This window comes from Xyrauchen texanus, chromosome 10 (assembly GCF_025860055.1).
Source record: "Xyrauchen texanus isolate HMW12.3.18 chromosome 10, RBS_HiC_50CHRs, whole genome shotgun sequence".
Taxonomy (NCBI): Eukaryota; Metazoa; Chordata; class Actinopteri; order Cypriniformes; family Catostomidae; genus Xyrauchen; species Xyrauchen texanus.
The window spans coordinates 9,298,728-9,319,981 of record NC_068285.1 but is presented as its reverse complement, the minus strand read 5'-3'; the positions used below and the strand labels follow the sequence as shown (position 1 = coordinate 9,319,981).

General features: G+C 39.4%; 1 protein-coding gene and 1 long non-coding RNA gene across 2 annotated transcripts in view; one reads left to right on the top strand and one right to left on the bottom strand.

The window, feature by feature from the left end:
- The window catches only part of LOC127650485 (uncharacterized), a 240,457-nt gene extending 232,175 nt beyond the window's left edge, over positions 1–8,282 (bottom strand). Inside the window, exon 1 of the long non-coding RNA XR_007971454.1 lies at positions 8,171–8,282. This is a non-coding gene — a long non-coding RNA (uncharacterized LOC127650485). The remainder of the gene's footprint in view (positions 1–8,170) is intronic.
- LOC127650383 (NACHT, LRR and PYD domains-containing protein 12-like) overlaps positions 1–21,254 on the top strand; it is a 294,503-nt gene that overhangs the window by 243,539 nt on the left and 29,710 nt on the right. The gene's annotated exons all lie outside the window — the stretch shown is intronic.

The following is a 21,254-nucleotide window of genomic DNA, read 5'->3' as shown; positions in this document are numbered from 1 at the left end:
CCCCAGGGCCAGCTGTGTGCCAGCGCATCTTTACCAAGTGGAGCTCCCGTTAGGACATACCAGAGCTGAATAGACTTTATAGCTGGACCACCTGGGGGTCCCTGAGTGTCACTTGCTGCGAAAAAGCATCTGCTGTGGTGTTGAGGTTGCCAGGAATATGAGTGGCCTTCAACGACCTGAGTCACCGCTGACTCCAGAGGAGGAGGTGACGGGCGAGCTGTGACATACGATGTGAACGTAAACCGCCATGGTGGTTTATAAAAGCCACTGTCGTCATGTTGTCCGTGCGGACCAACACGTGCTTGCCCTGGATCAATGGCAATAGCCTCCGCAGGGCGAGCAGTACTGCCTGCAACTCGAGGCAGTTGATGTGCCAACACAGGCGAGGTCCTGTCCATGAACCAGCAGCTGATTGCCCATTGCACACGGCGCCCCAGCCGGTCTTGGAAGCGTCCATCGTAACCACGACACACCTGGACACTTGCTGTATGGGGACTCCAGCCCACAGGAATGCAAGGTCTGTCCAAGGGCTAAAAAGGTGGTGGCAGGCGGGCATGAGAGAAATGCGATGTGTGCCATGGCGCCATGCATACCTCGGGACTCGGGTCTGGAGCCAGTGCTGTAGCGGTCTCATATGCATCATGAGTTGCGTGACCGCCACTGAGGACACCATATGCCCCAGGAGCCTCAAAGTACTGCAGTGGGACCGACATAAGGCGCCCGGCATAAGGCGGGCTGGTGACTGAGGAGGAGGGCCTCTGGGGCCATCGTCTTTACTTGTCACCACCGGCCGACTGGGAGTGTGGTTTGTGTGATGCATCGATCGATCTTCGGGTATCCTGTCTCAGGGGCGGTTGGAAGTCATCCTGGGGTCTTCGCGGCCGGCTGAGAAGCTCTCCTGTGGGAGCAGGGGCATGGCCGTGAGTGGCGCGCCAAACCCAGAAACCAGTCATCAAGCCGCGAGTGCTCAGGGGTGGGTGGAGGGTTCCACTCAAGCCCAACACTCGCGGCGACCCAGGCAAGCATGATGTCAGCTCCACGTTGACCTCAGACTGGGCTGCCACACCCGAAGGCAGCAGCCCGGTCGAGTCCTCTGCGTCTGACATCACCAAGGCACTCTTCAATGCAGCGATCAACATCTCATCCAGCTCACAAGCTCCGAAAGAGACATTAGGCTGGCACTGAACTGGGTCTCATCCCAGAACTGGACGGGCACAAATGAGCATACCAGGGAGTGGGCGGTCAGTGGGGTTCCCACTGAAGTCCCGAAATCGCCTTCAGCGTCAACCAGGGCAGCCTTGTACCTGTAGGCAGAAGGACCAGCGTGGGGTACAGCTGAAGTGGCATTCCCTCAAAAGAAAGAAAGCCGCGACTGCAACGATGCCATGGTCATGTTCTCACAATGAGAACATGAACCATCCACGAATGCTTCCTCAACGTGATCCGGGCCCAGACACGTGAGGCAGTGATCGTGACTCTCAGAGGCGGAGATGTAACGACCGCATCCATTTAAAAAGATGCGTCTTATAGACGTTCAGCGTCACTGCTTTAATAGTAGAATATTGTCTTCGCTGTCGAAGTACCCAGGGGCGTAGTCTGCAGTGCAGTGCAGAGTGGAGAGAAGCCGCTGGAATGCACCATATATCCAACAGCATACGCTCTGAAGAGGTGAATGGATTCGTGTTAGGATTCAGCTCGCTGAAATACAACCGCTAGGCTCCGAAGAAAAAATCTGAATGAATCTGCATTCCAGCCTCCCTTTTATACCCGTATGTCGGGGGAGCGGCATGCAAATACTACTCGCCAATTCTCATTGGCCTTTTCTCAAAGATCTGAAGGTGTCTCGGGCTCTCGAGGTCAACCCTTAGTGTCACTACATCGACACAATGTCGAGTGAGTGACAGAAGGGGAACTGTATTTATCTGTTTCTTTACTCACAATTGTGTGTTTGTGTGCTTATCCTGGATGTCACAATCAAGAGGAGAATGTGAGATTACATCTGTAACATGCCAAAGCAAATGCATCACATGAGAAACCGCATGATTTCCATCCTCTCCTGAAGCTTACCGGAAGTGATAATTTATAGATAAAGAGATTTAAATAGTATTATTTATCTTTTTTCACACCAAAAGCTATCATATTGTTTTAGAAGACTATAATTTAACTGCTGGAGTCATATGGATGATGTTTATTTTGACTGTCTGATTTTTGGAGCTTCAAAAGTGAAATCGCCATTCACTTGCATTTTCATGACCTACTGAGCTGAGATATTTTTCTGTTTTTATTCATGTGTTCTGCTGAAGAAAGAAAGTCATTCACACCTGGAATATATTAAGGGTGAGCAAATAATGAGAGAATTTCCATTATGGGTGGGCATTCCCTTTAAATTTTGGTGCAACTTAATTTTCGCATAAACCTTGAATTAATACAAATTTAAGATTAATCTCTCTTGGTGCAACACACCTTAACACTATTAAGACTATATGAGCCATATCACTAGAGAGGGGAGCAGCACATTCCCTGGAATGATGATGTCCATCTCTTTTTAGCAGGTCAGGTCTACCCAAAAAACCTGCCCAATTGTCTATAAATCTGATGCTATTCTTCGAACACCACTCAGACATCCAGCTTTGTCACATCACTGTCACATCATTGTGTTGTCATATGCAAAAATGTTGGTAGAAGAAGATTTTTTAATTGTCTTCATGAGGTTTAAATGAACAAATATGAACTCTTGTCCCTATTCTGTTAAAGTCAACTCCATATGAAGAGATCAGACTCACCGGAGCCCAGCTGTGTGTCCATGAAGAGTAACCGGTCTGTGGATGAGCCATTCAATTTTAAGGGTGAAAACACATCAACTGGTCTGAGGTACAACATTTTTGTCGAGATAAATAGAGATACAGTAGATTATTTCTATGTGAAATAAAATCAACTGTATCAACTCTTGTCGCTATTCTGTTAAAGTCTACTCTATATGAAGAGATCAGACTCAAGAGAGCTCAGCTGTGTGTCCATGAAGAGTGACCGGTCTATGGATGAGCCATTCAATTTTAAGAGTGAAAACACATCAACTGGTCTGAGGTACAACATTTTTGTCGAGATAGATAGAGATACAGTAGATTATTTCTATGTGAAATAAAATCAACTGTATCAACTCTTCTCTCTATTCTGTTAAAGTCAACTCCATATGAAGAGATCAGACTCACCGGAGTCCAGCTGTGTGTCCATGAAGAGTGACCAGTCTGTGGATGTGCCAACTGAATTAAAAGGTGAACACACTTCAACTGGATTGAGGTAAAACAGTTTTGTCATGATAGGTCAATTAGTATTATGATATAATGCACACAAAAAAATATATTTGTCTGAACTTGATTGTGGACTGTGATTCCACATATTTTAATGTGTTTAAATGTAAAATCTCAGCTCAAATACTTTATGTGATGAACCTAATTAAACTGGATAAACCCAACAAAATCGGACAAGTCAAAGTAACCCCAATTAAACCCATTTTTAAAACATATCTATCTCTTTATCTATCCATAAGTTCTTCATATATTACACAATGAATTTGAGTGTGTTAAATATATGCTGCTGGGAAGCCCTAATGAGTGCAGTTTGGTTGACAGAATTTGTCCAATAAAGAAATAAATACATATCTTGTACCACATGTACCTGTCCTAAGATCACAGCTCAATCATAAACTCAAGCTCCACGTCACCAAAATGGTAACCCCCAAAACATCAACATAACAGTAACTCTTCTGAATCTCAGCATACCATTCAATACTAGAATATAAGTACATATAAAATAATACCTACTTTTAATGTTTACTCTTCCTATTGAGTCCAAAGCAAAGCATGCTGGGAACTAAATATCCCCTGCCAGTTTTCTTAAACAAAGAAATAACAAATTTGTCACAACACAAATGGATTCAAGTAAATTAAATTTTTTCATTGAAATAACTCAATACATGCAGCTATATTCTATTCAAACAAGCAGCATAAAAGTGCAGTTCCTCTACTTGAATGGGGAAAGACTGAAATCTCTAAAATGATTACGCTAAAAGAACATATTTCACACCAGCAGTAAAATCTGCCAACACTGGTATGTTAAATTGTGTATGTTAAATTGTTTTTTATTTTTTTTATCTCAGATCACAATTTTACCAGTTTGTTTAGCTAATGCACATGTGCAATTTCAGGTTGATTGACAGACGATGTTTGTATCTAGAAGGTGATTGTCTCTTTTGCCTGTAAGGCAGTGCCTCCTTTCTACATCCATGGCCATTGGGCATTCCTATTTTTCCCATTCATTAGTAGTGGTGATTTTGATTCCTTTCAGTGATTAGACTATTTTGATTCCTTTCACCAAAATGATTCGTTCAGATTTTTTCACTGATTCGTTTACTGACCATATCTTCAAGTTACGTCTTTGCGCATGCACATGGTGCAAAATGACCATCTTTTAAGTTAAAGCATTGAACCGAAAACAGTCATTCTCAAGCAGAGCAAGTTTAATTATCCTTCATTATAATTCTACTAAGAGACTTCAACACTGCAGTGTTAAAGCATCAAAAGCCTTTCCCAACAAATAACAACAAAGTTTCGAAAAGATAAAAGTTTTTTATCGTGCTTTATAAAAAAAGGATAACAATACTAGCCTAAAATAAATAAGAGTTTCAATAACATCCGTATGTCATTGTAATGTGTGGTCATCACTCACTTTTAATCATAATTCATCCGGCTCCTTTTCTTGTAAATGAGACTGACGATATGAACGAACAACGTGCAGCTCCTCCTCTTATTCAGGTGATCATCGTTCATGTCGGTTGCGGCTCGCCAACAAGTTTACCAGTCCTGTACATTCAAGTTTGTTCACAACACGAATGGTGACAATACTCCCAATTGAGCATTTGTTGTCACCAACAAACTTAAGAAGAAGAGTCCATCCTCACATCCTCCATCACTATCTGGTACACTGCCATTACTGCCAAGGACAAGGGCAGACTGTAGCGTGTCATCCGGTCTGCAGAGAAGGTGATTGACTGCAATCTGCCACCGCTCCAGGACCTGTACGCCTCCAGGACCCTGAAGCATGCTGGAAAGATTGTGGCTGATCTCTCCCACCCTGGCCACAATCTCTTTGAGTCACTCCCCTCTGGCAGAAGGCTGAGGTCCATCAGGACAAAAACCTCACGCCACAAGAACAGTTTCTTCCCATCCGCCACTTGCCTTATCAACAAGGCCCGGTACCCACCCTGACACTCTCCACACTCCACCTCTGGCTCTACATTCCACTGCACTACTCTGCTCTCTTTTATTTTTATTCTTACTTTTAATTGATACTGTGTGGACATATTTATATTTATATTGCTTATATTTTAATTCTTGTTTCATATATTTAGATATTGTGTGACACGCGCCTACAACACCAAAACAAATTCCTTGTATGCGTAAAAAACTTACTTGGCAATAAAGCTTTTTCTGATTCTGATTCTAATGAGTCTGAAGGAGTATAAAGACATCTTTATGTGTCTAAAATCCTGAAGAGAAATAGTCCTGTGTTTGTGACAAACACCTGTGTATGCGTGCACTATCAAATGGAGTGTACTTTGACAGGCTCGCATTCTCGGCAAAATCGAAGTATACTTTGGGCTTTAATTTCCATATATTTTGTATAATGCTGGCCTTAATCATTGCTAAACAAAATAAAGTTTAAGAAAAGCCTAAATATCTCTGCACCAAAGGCCAACGATTATGGAACAGCCTGCCCTGGGACATTAGATCTGCTTAACTGTCTGTTTTTATATATCATTTAAAAACTAATTTGTATTAACTTAAATTTACTACTTTGTAGACTTTAGTCTTAACCTTGTGTTTTACTGAGTGTGTTTTGATTTTATGTTTTTTATGAAGCAATTTGTGCTTGATTGCTGAAAGGAGCTGTATAAATAAAATTATTATTATTTCCTTCTGCAATTCATGTCCTTTTATGGCCTGTATGGTCTTCAATAATTTTTAAATATTCATAAAATGTTAATTATGTTTTGTATATACCTATAAGCCCATGAAATGCTGCTTCACAGTGTGCACTTGAATGCTATTGACTCGTGCTATAGTCAGACTTCACAGGCATGAAAAGTAGTAGAGCTCATTGGCTTCGAACGGGAGAGACATCAGTGAATGAAAAATATGAGTCAGTGTATGGAGGTGAACGAGAACAATTCATTCACTTAAAAGATTAATTCAACAAGACCGATTCATTTACAAATGAAACATCACTTCCATTCATTTTAATAGAAGCAACCTGTTTCTGCTAAATAGTCTCTGGTAATATTAACAAGGGACTATTGAGAAAACCTGATGATAGTGAAAGTAAATATTCGAGTGTAGTTGATACTTTTCACTCTGTGTTTTACATGTTTGTTTGATTCATTTCTGAGATTGTTCATTATCTCCATGTATAATTAGTTTAAGGGGAAAGTGTGTTGATGACTACTGGAGTCACATACTGTAGATCGACAAACAGTGAAAGACAAGTAATATCACACTGGATTAAAGGGATAATTCACCCAAAAATGAAAATTCTCTCATTTACTCGCCCTCAAAATATAAGTCCTTTTTACTCTAAATCTCTATTTTCACTTTTACATCTTAATATGAAACGAAAAAACACATCATGATGATAATTAAATATTTTTTTAAAGCATACTGTTCACTACAAAAAAAATACTGCAAGATATTACTGTACCAGATAAACAGAAGAAGAAACATCTAGATACATTTTATTCTATAAACAGATGTTCTAGATATGGATCATGCAGTGTGCTGGGTACTTTTGCTCATCTACCCACTACTGTGGCCGTCAAGCCTGGGGACGACCTGCATAGTGTCATATATGAGAATGCTGTATATATTTGAAAACTCTAAGTGGCTGGTAAAATTGGGCATTCACCCTACACTGTAGCTGGTGGGTAAATAAGTTAATTTCATAACCTGAATTTCCCCACTTGAGCTGTGCAGGATGAACACACTGAATTCTGGCAAAATGAACAGCATTAAAGCAGTTTAATTACTTCATTCAAGCACATCCTATTTATACATGAAAATAATCACTATATCCACAACATCTATGTAATATTATTTACTTACATCTGCACAGACAATGAACCAAATGAACAGGTGAACTTGATCTAAGTTACGCTTCTGGTCATAATACGTGTAACTTTCGTTGTGAATGTGCTGTTTCCGTAAAAGAAAACACACTATACACTCAATGAAATATCCTAAACTGACTAAATGCAAAACAATTATATCAGTCTCTAAATTATGAAGAATTTTAACACTGATTTCAATTTTACAGTCGCTCGCAACATGTTGAAGTCCAAAGCACATTCAAATCCAATCTGCTGAAGAGGTTTCAGTGTTTGCATGAGGGAACAGCAAAGCAGGGAAACCCAACACTCCTGAATGAGATCTACACAGAGCTCTACATAACAGAGAGTGAAAGAGGAGAGATCAATAATGAACATGAAGTGAGACAGATTGAGACACAATCCAGAAGAGCAACAACAAAGGACACCCCAATCAAATGCAATGACATCTTCAAACCTTTACCTGGACAAGACAAACCCATCAGAACTGTGCTGACAAAGGGAGTCGCTGGCATTGGAAAAACAGTCTCTGTGCAGAAGTTCATTGTGGACTGGGCTGAAGGGAAAGCCAATCAGGACGTCCACCTCATATTTCCACTTCCTTTCAGAGAACTCAATTTGATGAAGAACAAAAAACTCAGTCTTTCAGATCTTCTTCATGTTTTCTTCAGTGAAACAAAAGAAATGGAAATAACCAGCAATAAATTTAAAGTTTTCTTCATCTTTGACGGTTTGGATGAGTGTCGTCTGTCTCTGGATTTTCAGAGCAATGTGAGATTGTGTGATGTCACTGAATCAGCCTCAGTGGATGTGCTGCTGACAAACCTCATCAAGGGGAATCTGCTTCCCTCTTCTCTCATCTGGATCACCTCCAGACCAGCAGCAGCTGATCTCATCCCCTCTGAGTGTGTTGATCGGGTGACAGAGGTACGAGGATTCAATGACCCACAGAAGGAGGAATACTTCAGGAAGAGAATCAGAGATCAGAGTCTGTCCAACAGAATCATCACACACCTGAAGTCATCAAGGAGCCTCTTCATCATGTGTCACATCCCAGTGTTCTGCTGGATTTCAGCCACTGTTCTAGAGACAATGTTGCATAAATCAAAGAGAAGAAAGATCCCCAAGACTCTCACTCAAATGTACACACACTTCCTGATCATTCAGACAAACATCAAACATGAGAAGGACTATGAGAAGAAAAGTAAAGACAGAGACATGATCCTCAAACTGGGGAAACTGGCTTTTGAGCAGCTTGTGAAAGGCAATCTGATATTCTATGAGGAAGACTTGAGAGAGTGTGACATTGATGTGACAGAAGCATCAGTGTACTCAGGATTGTGCACTCAGATCTTCAGAGAGGAGTTTGGGTTGTATCAGGGGAAAGTGTTCTGCTTTGTTCATCTGAGCATTCAGGAACATCTAGCAGCTCTATATGTGCACCTCTCCTTTACAAACAACAACATAAATGTGTTTGAACAAATCACCAAACAAAGACTTTTCTCTAAAGTCCTGCATCAGACAGCTGTAGATGAGGCTTTACAGAGTAAGAATGGACATCTGGACCTTTTCCTGCGTTTTCTTCTGGGTTTCTCATTGCAGTCTAATCAGACTCTCTTACAAGAACTACCAACACAGACAGGAAGCTGCTCCTACAACAAAAAGAAAACAGTGAAATACATCAAGCAGAAGATCAGGGAGATTCACTCTCCAGAGAAATCCATCAATCTGTTTCACTGTCTGAATGAACTGGGTGATGATTCACTTGTGAAGGAGATCCAAGATTATCTGAAATCTGGAAAAGCAGAAGAAACAAAACTCTCCTCTTCACAGTGGTCAGCTGTAGTGTTTGTGTTTTTGACCTCAGAGCAGAAGATGGATGAGTTTGATCTGAAACAGTTTATTGGAGCACAAAATAAAGCAGATGAATTTCTTCAGTATCTGCTGCCTGTGATTAAAGAATCCAGATCAGTACAGTAAGTAACACTGATAACAATCACAGCACTGATAAAACAACAGGGGGTGGGGGGGTCATGGGCATTTAACATTGTTCCTCTGTGAGGACTGCATTTATACGTGGCACAAATACTGTTCCATATTAAAGGGGAGTCCCAAAAAAATGTGTTTGTCACCTGGGTAAGATCTCACTTAAGTTGAGATGTAAAGTTCACTAAGAGTTTAATAACTACTAGTTGGTTTATAACTCAAGTCAATGCTTAATTTGGTTGCACCACCCATTCTTAATGCAAGATTTAAATATGAGGTGGTAAACTCTCCGTAAATTAATGTGCAGTCACATAATATAACATTGACCTGTATTGATCCAAAAAGCAGCCTTCAAATTTGTACTGAAAAGGGTTAAAAAGCTGTAAATTTCAGTTCGATTTTGTTACGGTTCATGTTCAAACCTTGTTTGCACACATTACTGTCAGCATTTATCCCCACTAAAATGCAATATGTAAAAAAATATATATCTAATAAAAAGTTTATTTAGCCTATGTAAAACACAATATTCAGGAACTGTATCTAAAATTAACAAGGTGCAATAAATACAATACAAAGGTGAAATAGTTTTTTTTATATTATATATATTTTGTATGCGTTAAAACTTGAAACTGGGCAACGCACCCTGCAAAGTGCACAGTTAGATCGGTTTCATGCTGAAGGGCTGCTAAGAGGTACGGTTTTTTACATAATGTTCTCTCTCATAAATGTAAACGTGTAAATATCAACATCATCACATATGACGTAAGGATTGAAGCCTGTCACGCAAAACATGAGCTCATTGATGTTAGTCTCTCGCACACGTCATCCGGCGTATATACGGTGGTATACAGCGCTGTCTCATAGGAATATTCGACTGAAGGGTACAAAGCAATGCTTGGCCCTTGAAGCAAAGATTCAGTAGCGCAGCTAGCTTATACAGCGGTTCATACCCACCTTAAGGCAACCATGGTAAAGTCATGATCTTACCTTTCAAGTCTGTCATTTTGATGCTGCGCTACTTTAGGTGGCACTAGAGGAATGAATACCATCAAGCCATGCTACTAATTTGCATGTGCAAACGAGACCTACTTGCCAATGGGGAGTGAGCTTTAACTCCAATAGGGATTTTTATGCCTAGTGAGTCGTATGGAAGCACAAAGGCATCCACTATTTCACATTTCCTAATGTGAAAACCTATGTTTGGAGACGGTCGGGGCATCCAAGTGCTCTAACTCTGGGAACCATGGGCAGTTGGGTCATTCTGGCTCATATAGCTGTACCATTTTCTCATCCTACGAATTTTGCACAATACTTGGTGAAGAAAGTGGACAGAAGGGAAAGCATACTTGCATCCCCCTGGCCATTTGTGGGCTAAAGCATCAATGTCCAGCAGAACATGAGCCATCCCCAAAGACAATGCAGATGACAATGCGCTGTCTTCAGGGATGCGAATGGATCTATTTCATCATTCTCTAATAGATTCCATATCATCTGAACTGTCTGAGGACAAAGTCTCCATTCTCCTTGTATAATGCCCTGTTACGAGAACAAATCTGCTCCGGTTCAGGCGACCCGGAACGTGTGTCACACGTATTGATAGGAGGTGTTTCTCACACCAGAGGAGAAGCTAATGTGCCAAGTTTATCATTGGGTGCGATCAATCTCCCCTTCACAATTTTTGTATGCCACAACTGCCGTGTTCACGGTTCTGATCAGAACATAATAACCCTGGACTGCTGACCAGAAAGCTATCAATGCTAGAAATACAGAGTGCCACGCCCATCTGAAAGAATGTGAGCATTTTTCAAATGGTGAACATGTGGAATACCACAAGACATACGTAAGTGACAGTGTTGTCATAAATGATGAAGCATTGAAAAGGTCTTATTCGCAGTAGTCCCAGCGGAGTAACCACTTTTGTGGAAGCCATGAGGCCCAGGTACTGTTGAAAAAGCTTAAACGGAAAACATTTTCCCAGCTTGAAAGTGTTCAAACACATCGGAGAATGGAATGAACATGTTCTTCTGACAGGACGCCTGCATAGAGACCAAGTCGATATTTATTCCAAGGAATAAGATTGGGTGGTAGGGTGCTAACAGGCCCTTAGACCAGTTGACATTCAGTCCCAAATGTTCCAAATGTGCAAGTAACAGGTCTCTGTATTTGCAAGCTTGTTCCTGTGACCGTGCTAAGTGAAACCTGTTGTCAAGCGGCAAGGAGCACAAGCTGAAGGGCAGGACTTTGATCTTGAAAGCAGTCTCCTTGAAGGCTAATGTCAAGATTGACCTGTGATGAGGGGTAATGTGCACATGAAAGTAAGTGTCTTTCAGGTTAATTGACATGAACCAGTCCATAGGGGGAACATGAGATAGAATCTGTATCTGAGTAATCATTTTGAACTGAAACTTTGCGAGTGTCCGGTTCAAGTCCAAGCTCAAATCCGGCATTCTTTTTGGCAACTAGAAAATAGCAGCTGTAAAATCCGCTGTGGGCATCGTCCATCGATATCGTCTCCATCGCATCTTTCGCAAGGACACTCTGAATCTCTGAACTGTTAATCGTTGCATCCCATACCGGTGGAGTAAATAATACCATTGATATGAAGCAGCCACCACGCAACTGTAATATGTATCCTCCCTCGATCGTCCTCAGCATCTTGCTGGAAATGCTCGGAAGATGGCACCATGCGTTTACGTAATGAGTCAGATGATAGATGGCCCCTCTCTTTATGGCTGAGTATCGCTCACCCTCAGAGACTGACACTTTATTGTTAACATGTTTTTGCCCCAAACAATTGCATCGGGCCTGCAGCTTTTATTGGTTCATGAGACACACTTGACACAAAGTCAACAACATTTGAAACAGAGACAAATCAAAGATCATCCGAGAAGGTCCTTTTACGGAAAGTTAAGGACAAATTAAGCCAGAGATGGCGATCGAGGACACTAGACTACCCATCGATCTGCCAATGGCTTGGGCGGTGATCTTTGTAGCCCAGAGTGCCATGTCAGTGGCGCAGCACAGCTCCGTTAAGGACTCGAGATCTGGCCTGCTCATGTCCATCTCCCTGAGCAGGTTAGCATGGTAGGCTTGCAGAAACACCATTGTGTGCAAAGCAATGCCAGCCTGATCCACTGCTCTATAGGTCTTTTCTAAGAGCATAGATATTGTTCCACAGGGTTTGGACAGGTGAGAGGGCTATGGTGGGCTGCTACTGCATCTTCAAATGGGGGAATCAACGCATACCCACGCTCCTCATCGCGATCCAGTGTTGTGAAGGCCACGGCTCCTGAGACAAGCATTCACACAGAGTATGGCGAATGCCAAATATTAGAAAGCTCTTCTTGCAGTACAGGGAAGAATGGCATTGGGTGGTGACACTGAGTTGCGCTGGCTCGGTTGGAACTGATTATCAAGTTGAGAATGCTTTGGTGCATTGGGAGTGGGGCAATTCCAGTTTGAGGTTCTCGAGCAGGTCATAAGCATTCTCAGTTTTATTTTTCTGAGGATTTTAAAAGCACAGAACAAGTAGCCTGAAACCTTGTTAAAGCACAACAGTTATTGCAAACATTTAATTAATACAATTTAGTCTTGAAGACTAGAGCTTAAAGTAAATTGATTTTGTCATTATGTCCACTACTACAGCAATATATGAGCACTAATTAATTATAAACAGATATGTGAACAATAGCTCAAATCTTTAGAGACCACAGAGTACAGTGGTTAGTGTTTTTTGTGTGTTTTCTGTTTTCAAAATGCAAGATTTGGGCTGTTTTGTCAAATGTTTATTTATTTGTAGGTTTTTACTGTCTGTAGGATAGCATGTTTAATTGCAGCTGGTTTCAGCTCTTAACTCATCATCTTTTTTTATCTTACTTCAGCTTGTGTGATTGTGGTATCACAAAAGAGTGAAGAGTGTCATTGTTCTCTGCAGGTTGTAGTGATTGTGATGTCACAGATGAAGGTTGTGCTGCTCTGACTTCAGCTCTGAGATCAAACCCCTCACACCTGAAAGAACTGAATCTGTCTTGGAATAAACTAAGAGATTCAGGAGTGAAGCTGCTCTCTGATGGACTGAAGAATCCTCACTGTAAACTGGAGAAACTGGAGTAAGATTTCACAAAATTTTAACAACGATGAACAGCAAAATAAAAATGAAAAGTAATGTTAAATTAACTTCTCAGATTGTTTCCTAGTTTTATCCTCAAAAATGCAAAATCTGTCATAATTATCTCACCTTCATGTTTGAAGTATCCTCTCTGTAAACTGGAAATACTTAAATAAATCATCTCAGAATAACATGATCTAGTATTTTGACAAAAATATTTCTATATAGTGCATAATTGCAACAATTCTTACAATGATGTAGAGTTATGTGTGAGCTATTTGTGGAATTGTATTAAGAAATACAACAGAAACGGAGAATGTCCAGATGTAAATCAAAAATACATTATCCAATAAGCAATCGTAAGATCCAGAAGTTCAGTAGAGAAATCTTAAAGGGCACCTATAATGCCCCTTTTCACAAGATGTAATATAAATCTTTGGTGTCCCCAGAATGTGAAATTTCATCTCAAAATACCCTACAGATCATTTATTATACCATGTTGAAAATGGCAATTTTTGGGTGTGTGTCTTTAAATGCAAATGAGCTGAATAGAGCAGAGTTTTGACATCTCTGTTTCAGATAACTAGAGGTCATATGCAATATGACTGACAGTCAAAATAGTGGTGTTCAGCCCTATATGTTTGAACCGGAGTCAGACACTGATGTGGGAGAGACTCCATCAGAAGTAACAACTTTGAGAATTCAAGTTTCCAAATGGTTATTTGATAAATTTATTTATTTGTTGTAGAGTTTTTTTCAGCAGTTTTGCAACGATGGATGAGCAACACACACAGAAATACTATGTTCGCAATGCGCTATAACGAAACAAAACACGAACATGTTGAACACACAAATGTATGGTGGTCATTCACAACACAGTCTGGTGTAAAATGATTTGCGCAAACATAAATGCATTTAGGTAGATTGGAGGGTGCATTCCCTTTATAAACAAAACTAATCCACTGCGTCTTCAGCTGCTCAGATGTCGGGAGTAAATGAAGATGGCTATGTTCATCCTTATATACATCAACAAAACACCTCAATCGCTTAGGAGACATTCTTGTCTACAGCTGCTCCGGCATCGAATCAATGGCGGACTGTGTACAACTCGTTCAAGGCAGGTCTAAGCTAAAACGGCAGTGACCATCAACAGTCAAGGGCGGTGCCTGTACAATGTGACGTCACATTGTACATAATCTGCAAACAGCTTGTTCTGAGACAGTGTTTATGATTAATGGGGATTAAAAAAAAGGACTGGGTGGATTTTTATCATTATAGGGTGGTTGTGTACACACACTGCCAATACACATTTATGTTCAAACTCCATGTAAAAGTTGAATTTAGCATAAGAGGTGCCCTTTAATAAAAAAATAAAACTGAATTAGTGAACAGAGAAACCACACAAAACAGTAACAGTTGATTGATTTATTTAAAATAAACCACATTCGTTTACATGAAGGAATTATAATGAAAAACAAAGTCACGAAGAAAGAAAGAAAGACATTATACAAATTATTTTGTGTCTGATAATTAAAGAGAAATCTGATATTATTCATTTTTGTTTTGATTGAGCTGAAGTTTTTTTCCAATATCAGTAATTGTTGGTTAAATGTGACCTTTTAATATTTATATATTTTTGTATCATATTGAGCTGTTGTGTTTCAGTACACATTTGAAACACAAGCACACATAAATTGGAAAAACCTTCAACAGGCACAGGAATAATATTTTCCTGTTGAACTGATGTGTGTGTTGTGAACTGAGAGAGTGAAGAGTGTGTCATTGTTCTCTGCAGGTTGAGTAATTGTGATGTCACAGATGAAGGTTGTGCTGCTCTGACTTCAGCTCTGAGATCAAACCCCTCACACCTGAAAGAACTGAATCTGTCTGGGAATAATATAGGAGATTCAGGAGTGAAGCTGTTCTTTGATGTACTGAAGAGTCCTCACTGTAAACTGGAGAAACTGGAGTAAGATTGTACAAAACTCTCATTATCCACCATAAATGCTGAATTAATAATACACAACTGCAGGGGATCTGCCAATTATTGATTGATCTCATTCCAATTATTTAGAATAAAATTAAGATTGTTTTTTCTCCAAAAGTACACTGTTAAGTTCATTTCAACCAAAGCTAATGTTCAGCTAAATGTTTCTCTCTCTCTGGCTTGATTCAGATTTTTCTGCCCTATTTATGATAATATTGAAATTTCACTGACACCTCTGACTGGACCTGTTTTTCACTGTGACATTAATTAATATTTTATTTGTAGTCTCTCTTTGATTGTGAAGTCTCTGTTTAACTGATGTGTGTGAATTGAGAGAGTGAAGAGTGTGTCATTGTTTTGTGCAGGTTGTATAATTGTGGTGTCACAGATGAAGGTTGTGCTGCTCTGACTTCAGCTCTGAGATCAAACCCCTCACACCTGAAAGAACTGAATATGTCTGTGAATAAGAGATTCAGGAGTGAATCTGATCTGAGCTGAAGCATGGTCCTCATAAATTGGAGATACTTATGTGAGTAGTGATAATTAAAATAATCATGTTTTATTCATCTATGTATGAGTTTGATTTATAGTAATTTGACTGAGTGTATGAATGATATTTAGCTCTTTTTATCTTTCGCATTTTTAGATTTCAATGTCTCAGTTAATGTGATAAACACATTTGTGTTGTTTTTCATTTATAACTATTGATCTATATTTTAATGGATATGTTTTGAGTTTTAAATTAATATCTCTCACAGATGTCCCGTACAACACATTTGACTTTGTGTTTTTAAATTTAGATAAAAGTCTCTTGAAAACTGATGGTGAATATGGAGCCACTACAGACAACAGTCATCAGAATCATCAAAGACACACTTGTACACTGATCACACTAGTGTGTGTGTGTGTGTGTGTGTGACAAAATTATCCAGTTCTCCTGCTGAAGGGACAGTTATTCAATGAAAGCTGATGTGTGCAATTTTTACAATGTTATACACTTCCTCGTATCCCAGCTTTATATCCATAGACAAATGTAATATTCATGATCATTAATAGATGATTTCCCCAAAAAGCATAAACACTGTTGTCCTGTGGCACTAACTTTGCAGGTGTTTTTTTTTTTAAGAGTGACCTAACCAGCTTGATACAACAACATGTGCCATAAACTGGTCAGCCGTGGCCAGTAGCCTCAATAAATCCTCTGGAAGGCCTATGTTTTTGCCCCTGGCTGAGCCAGGCCTAATGAAAGATAATGATTGTTGTTGTTGTTGTTATATAATGTTTACAAATCATCACAGTATCGTTTGCAATCTTAAATCACCCATGTACACAAATCACCACTAATGGTAGGCTCACATAAAAAAATCATAAAAGGAAACGAAAAGTTGACCAGTATGACAGCTGAGTGTGTTGCACAGCAAAGGCAAATAAACGCCTTTCAAATCCAACAGTGACTAACTTCTCAATCAATAATTTGAATTTGTAATTAAAAGACAATCAGGGTTTTATACATCCAAAACCACTGGAACAGTAAGACACAAACACTGTCATACCTGGCCTATATGTTGTTCCCTTAAGTTTTACTCAGGCTCGCACATACACCTCTGTGTAGGATGGAATATTTTCCAAGCCTCCTTGGATTTTATCACATCTCTCAAGATCAGCGAGAATAGTGCTTTGACCTTGGCCCACTTCAACATTGTGACCAAAGACACCTCCAGACAGAAATTGTAACACAATATTACTTGATGTCTAACGGCCATCGTCTTACAGATATTCCTGAAGTTGCAAGTGATATGGCTCATGCATTTAAAGAAGCCATGCTTCGCTTCAAATCGCATAGTCCAAAATGGCACCAATGGCCCGAGCTGTCTTATCTTCATCATGGATAATGCAACATGAAGTGGTGTTTAGGTTTCAAATATTGATGTGGGTACAACTCAATAAAGAGAGTATGGTGTTCCTCTATTAGCCACTTCAAGTAGATTGTGCTCTTGACAGTGAAAGAAGGAGAAAAAAATCAATTCCATGCCGGAAAGAAGGAGAAGCAGTAGCTCCTAGAACCTATTTGACTCTAAATCTCCAACCATTAGAGGAAACAGTCTCAAAAGCAGTGGTGGAATGTAACGAAGTACAAATACTTCGTTACTTTACTTAAGTACATTTTTCACGTATCTGTACTTTACTTAAGTAGAATCAATAGTGCATACTTTTGACTTTTACTTTGTTACATTTTACAGCAATTATTATACTTTCTACTCCACTACATTTCTACAGCGTTCCGTAAAATTTTCGTTACATTTTCTGATCAGTTTTTCCCCTGCCAAAACGTCTTCCTGATCGTCCGTCCGTCGCACGTGACGTTTGTCTCGCCAAGTTTGGTTGCCATAGATATGGGTTGCTATAGTACCAACGATTCTAGAACGTTAATCTTTGACCCAATCAGAGCCCTATAACTAAGGCTCTGGACCCAATCAGATCCTTCGATCCAAAGATTCTAGAATAGATGTACTATAAGCAGAGAATACATGTTTCTGTCAAATTAAACCTGATGCACTGAATCAAAAATGTTTACAGCCTTAAACATATGGTAATTAACAATTTTATTGTTAGAATATTAAAATGGTTAATGTACTGCAATTAACATGTAATATTTGTGTTACAGTTAAATAAATATTAAAGATGTATACCCAGTCTTTGTTGGTTTTAATGGTATTTTAATGCTAATTAAGCTAATGGTGTTTAACTCTGCAGATAACCTTGATAGATAACCAGAATTGTAAGTCAGAATGTAAACTGGGCCACAGATGGTAAGCACAATTACAATGCCACAGCCCATACTGTTCTTTTTTAATTATTAGAATATAGACGTTAAGAGAATAAATTGTTATGCAAGTACTTTTACTTTTAATACTTAAAGTACATTTAAAATCGGGTACTTTTTACTTTTTACTTAAGTAGGTTTGTCATTGAGGTACTTTTACTAAAGTAAATTTGTCACTGGTTATTTGTACTTTTACTTAAGTACTGAGATTCAGTACTTCCTCCACCACTGCTCAAAAGGCACCACATACACTCACTTAAAGGATTATTAGGAACACCATACTAATACTGTGTTTGACCCCCTTTCGCCTTCAGAACTGCCTTAATTCTACGTGGCATTGATTCAACAAGGTGCTGAAAGCATTCTTTAGAAATGATGGCCCATATTGATAGGATAGCATCTTGCAGTTGATGGAGATTTGTGTGATGCACATCCAGGGCAAGAAGCTCCCGTTCCACCACATCCCAAAGATGCTCTATTGGGTTGAGATCTGGTGACTGTGGGGGCCATTTTAGTACAGTGAACTCATTGTCATGTTCAAGAAACCAATTTGAAATGATTCGAGCTTTGTGACATGGTGCATTATCCTGCTGGAAGTAGCCATCAGAGGATGGGTACCCGGTGGGGTCTTCTGCTGTTGTAGCCCATCCGCCTCAAGGTTGTGCGTGTTGTGGCTTCACAAATGCTTTGCTGCATACCTCGGTTGTAACGAGTGGTTATTTCAGGCAAAGTTGCTCTTCTATCAGCTTGAATCAGTCGGCCCATTCTCCTCTGACCTCTAGCATCAACAAGGCATTTTCAGCCCACAGGACTGCCGCATACTGGATGTTTTTCCTTTTCACACCATTCTTTGTAAACCCTAGAAATGGTTGTAGCGTGAAAATCCCAGTAACTGAGCAGATTGTGAAATACTCAGACCGGCCCGTCTGGCACCAACAACCATGCCACGCTCAAAATTGCTTAAATCACCTTTCTTTCCCATTCTGACATTCAGTTTGGAGTTCAGGAGATTGTCTTGACCAGGACCACACCCCTAAATGCATTGAAGCAACTGCCATGTGATTGGTTGATTAGATAATTGCATTAATGAAAAATTGAACAGGTGTTCCTAATAATCCTTTAGGTGAGTGTATGTGCTGATTTCTGCTTCATGACCCCATCTTTGTTATGCAGGTAATGCTTTGTAATCAAAGAGGGCTTGCTGTGGAAATCACTTAGCCATTGACACGTAGTACTTGTTTTTCTGTTTCTTCTGCTTTCCTTATCTGAAGCTCAAGGATTTCTTAGGCTCGTCTTTTATTACAAACTGGAATAAACTGGTATTCTGAGAGCGCTGTTTAGACTGGCACACAGATAGAGATGTCTGTTATCCTTGACACACTGGTATAAATATGTTTGACAGTCAATAAACCTTTGAAGATGCTTTGATATCAATTTTGTGTCAGAGTCTCCCTTGCAAGCATATTCCTGAGTGAGAGGACAACAGAGAGTGCTGGGGGTGAAAACTACAAACTACACAGCTTAAAGGAGAAATTATCTAACACAAATCATCCAAGTCACTAATCAATGTCAGACACTTCCATACAAGAATGCTCTTGTGCATCAAGTGCCTCAAATGTTAAACTGGGAGCCTGGTCAAAATCACACCTAGCTGAGCTGCTGGTGTTATGGTTATTATTGTGTTGAACTAGGTGCCTTCTCTGTGTTCTCGTGCAATAAAAAGTCCTTTGACAACCATTTCATTCAAAACATGTGGAAGCACTGTTAATGCTGCGGACTGAGTGTGTAATAAATTGTTTCAAGGCAGCTATGCAGGCAAATTACGTAATGCTAAACTTACTAATTTTAGTTCTTGGAAATGTTTAAAAATTTTTAGTCGGGTCAATATGAGTCATTACCGAGAATATGACAAAGCAAAATAGGTTAAAATGCTTAACCCAGCAAATGGGTAGAAAAAAATAACTATGATCGTTTTATTAAATAAACAACAAATATTATAGGCCTAAATTAAAAAAATACAAAAGGGACAACACACGCTACTATGGTGTATAAAATACTTTATACAATTATAATAATACACTCAAAATATATTTTAGCCTATTTTTAAGATTTACGAATTTCAATTGTTTTTATAAAATTTCATCACAATGAATTGTGTAATGTTTTTGAAAAAAACTTTTTTTTATATAGATTCAAGATTATTCAATTTGGTGAAATCTGATGAAATTGAAATGCATAAATCAGGGGCATTTGTGTAGAAACATGCTATAGGACAAAAACTCATCGATGCACATTTACTTGGTGTATTTATTTAGCAAACGCTCTTAAAAGGACAAAACACATTTTAACTCGTTTCTGTGCTACTGTACCAACAACAAATTAACTATATATTTTCATGTTTAGTCTGTGAATTGTTGACAGTGGTGTGTTTTGAGCACTCTGCACTGAAACTAACTTTGATGAGGAACACGTTGATGAGGAGGAAGATGAAGAAGATGAAGATTGTGCAGCGTATCAGAAATAAAAAACATCAGGTTTATTAATATTTATATGTTTTTGTTTCTGTCGTCTGTATGACAGTCATTCTTCTTATTTCATCAAGACGTTTGTTTATTGTTTTAAAATAACATCAAATTATTTCAACTGAAAAAACATCCAGTTAAATTAAGAAGTTGGCAAGTTGTAAATGTAAGTTAAAGGCAGTAAATGTCCTCATGTCATGTAAATACCATGTTTTAAACCATGTATTTTTTTTATTCCAAGTTTTTTTCAGGCAATAAATGCCAGTAAGATAGTTGTTTTGTTTTTGTAATGGTCAGTATTAGAAAAGAATGCTGGGTCGCCCGGGTAAGGGCAGTTTTGCTGATTTCTTGGAGAGGGCCGATGGAGAGCATGATCAGTCCATCACCACTTATGTTTCTTGATTTAATGGCCATGAATTTCTACCGGTGCAGATACTGATGCGGTTGGGCCAGAAGACACATTGGAAACGACAAATGCATTTATTGACACACACTTGCAAAATGATGTTTTGCTGTGTGATACCCCAAGTGTCACAGCCATACAGGAACACACTTTCTACACAAGCAACAAAGATGTGAAGCTTCAGAAACGTCTGAACAACTCTACAGGTACAGTAATGAAAAACTCCCAAACAAAGAATTGACGGGATGAAGATGTGGAAAGAGATGTT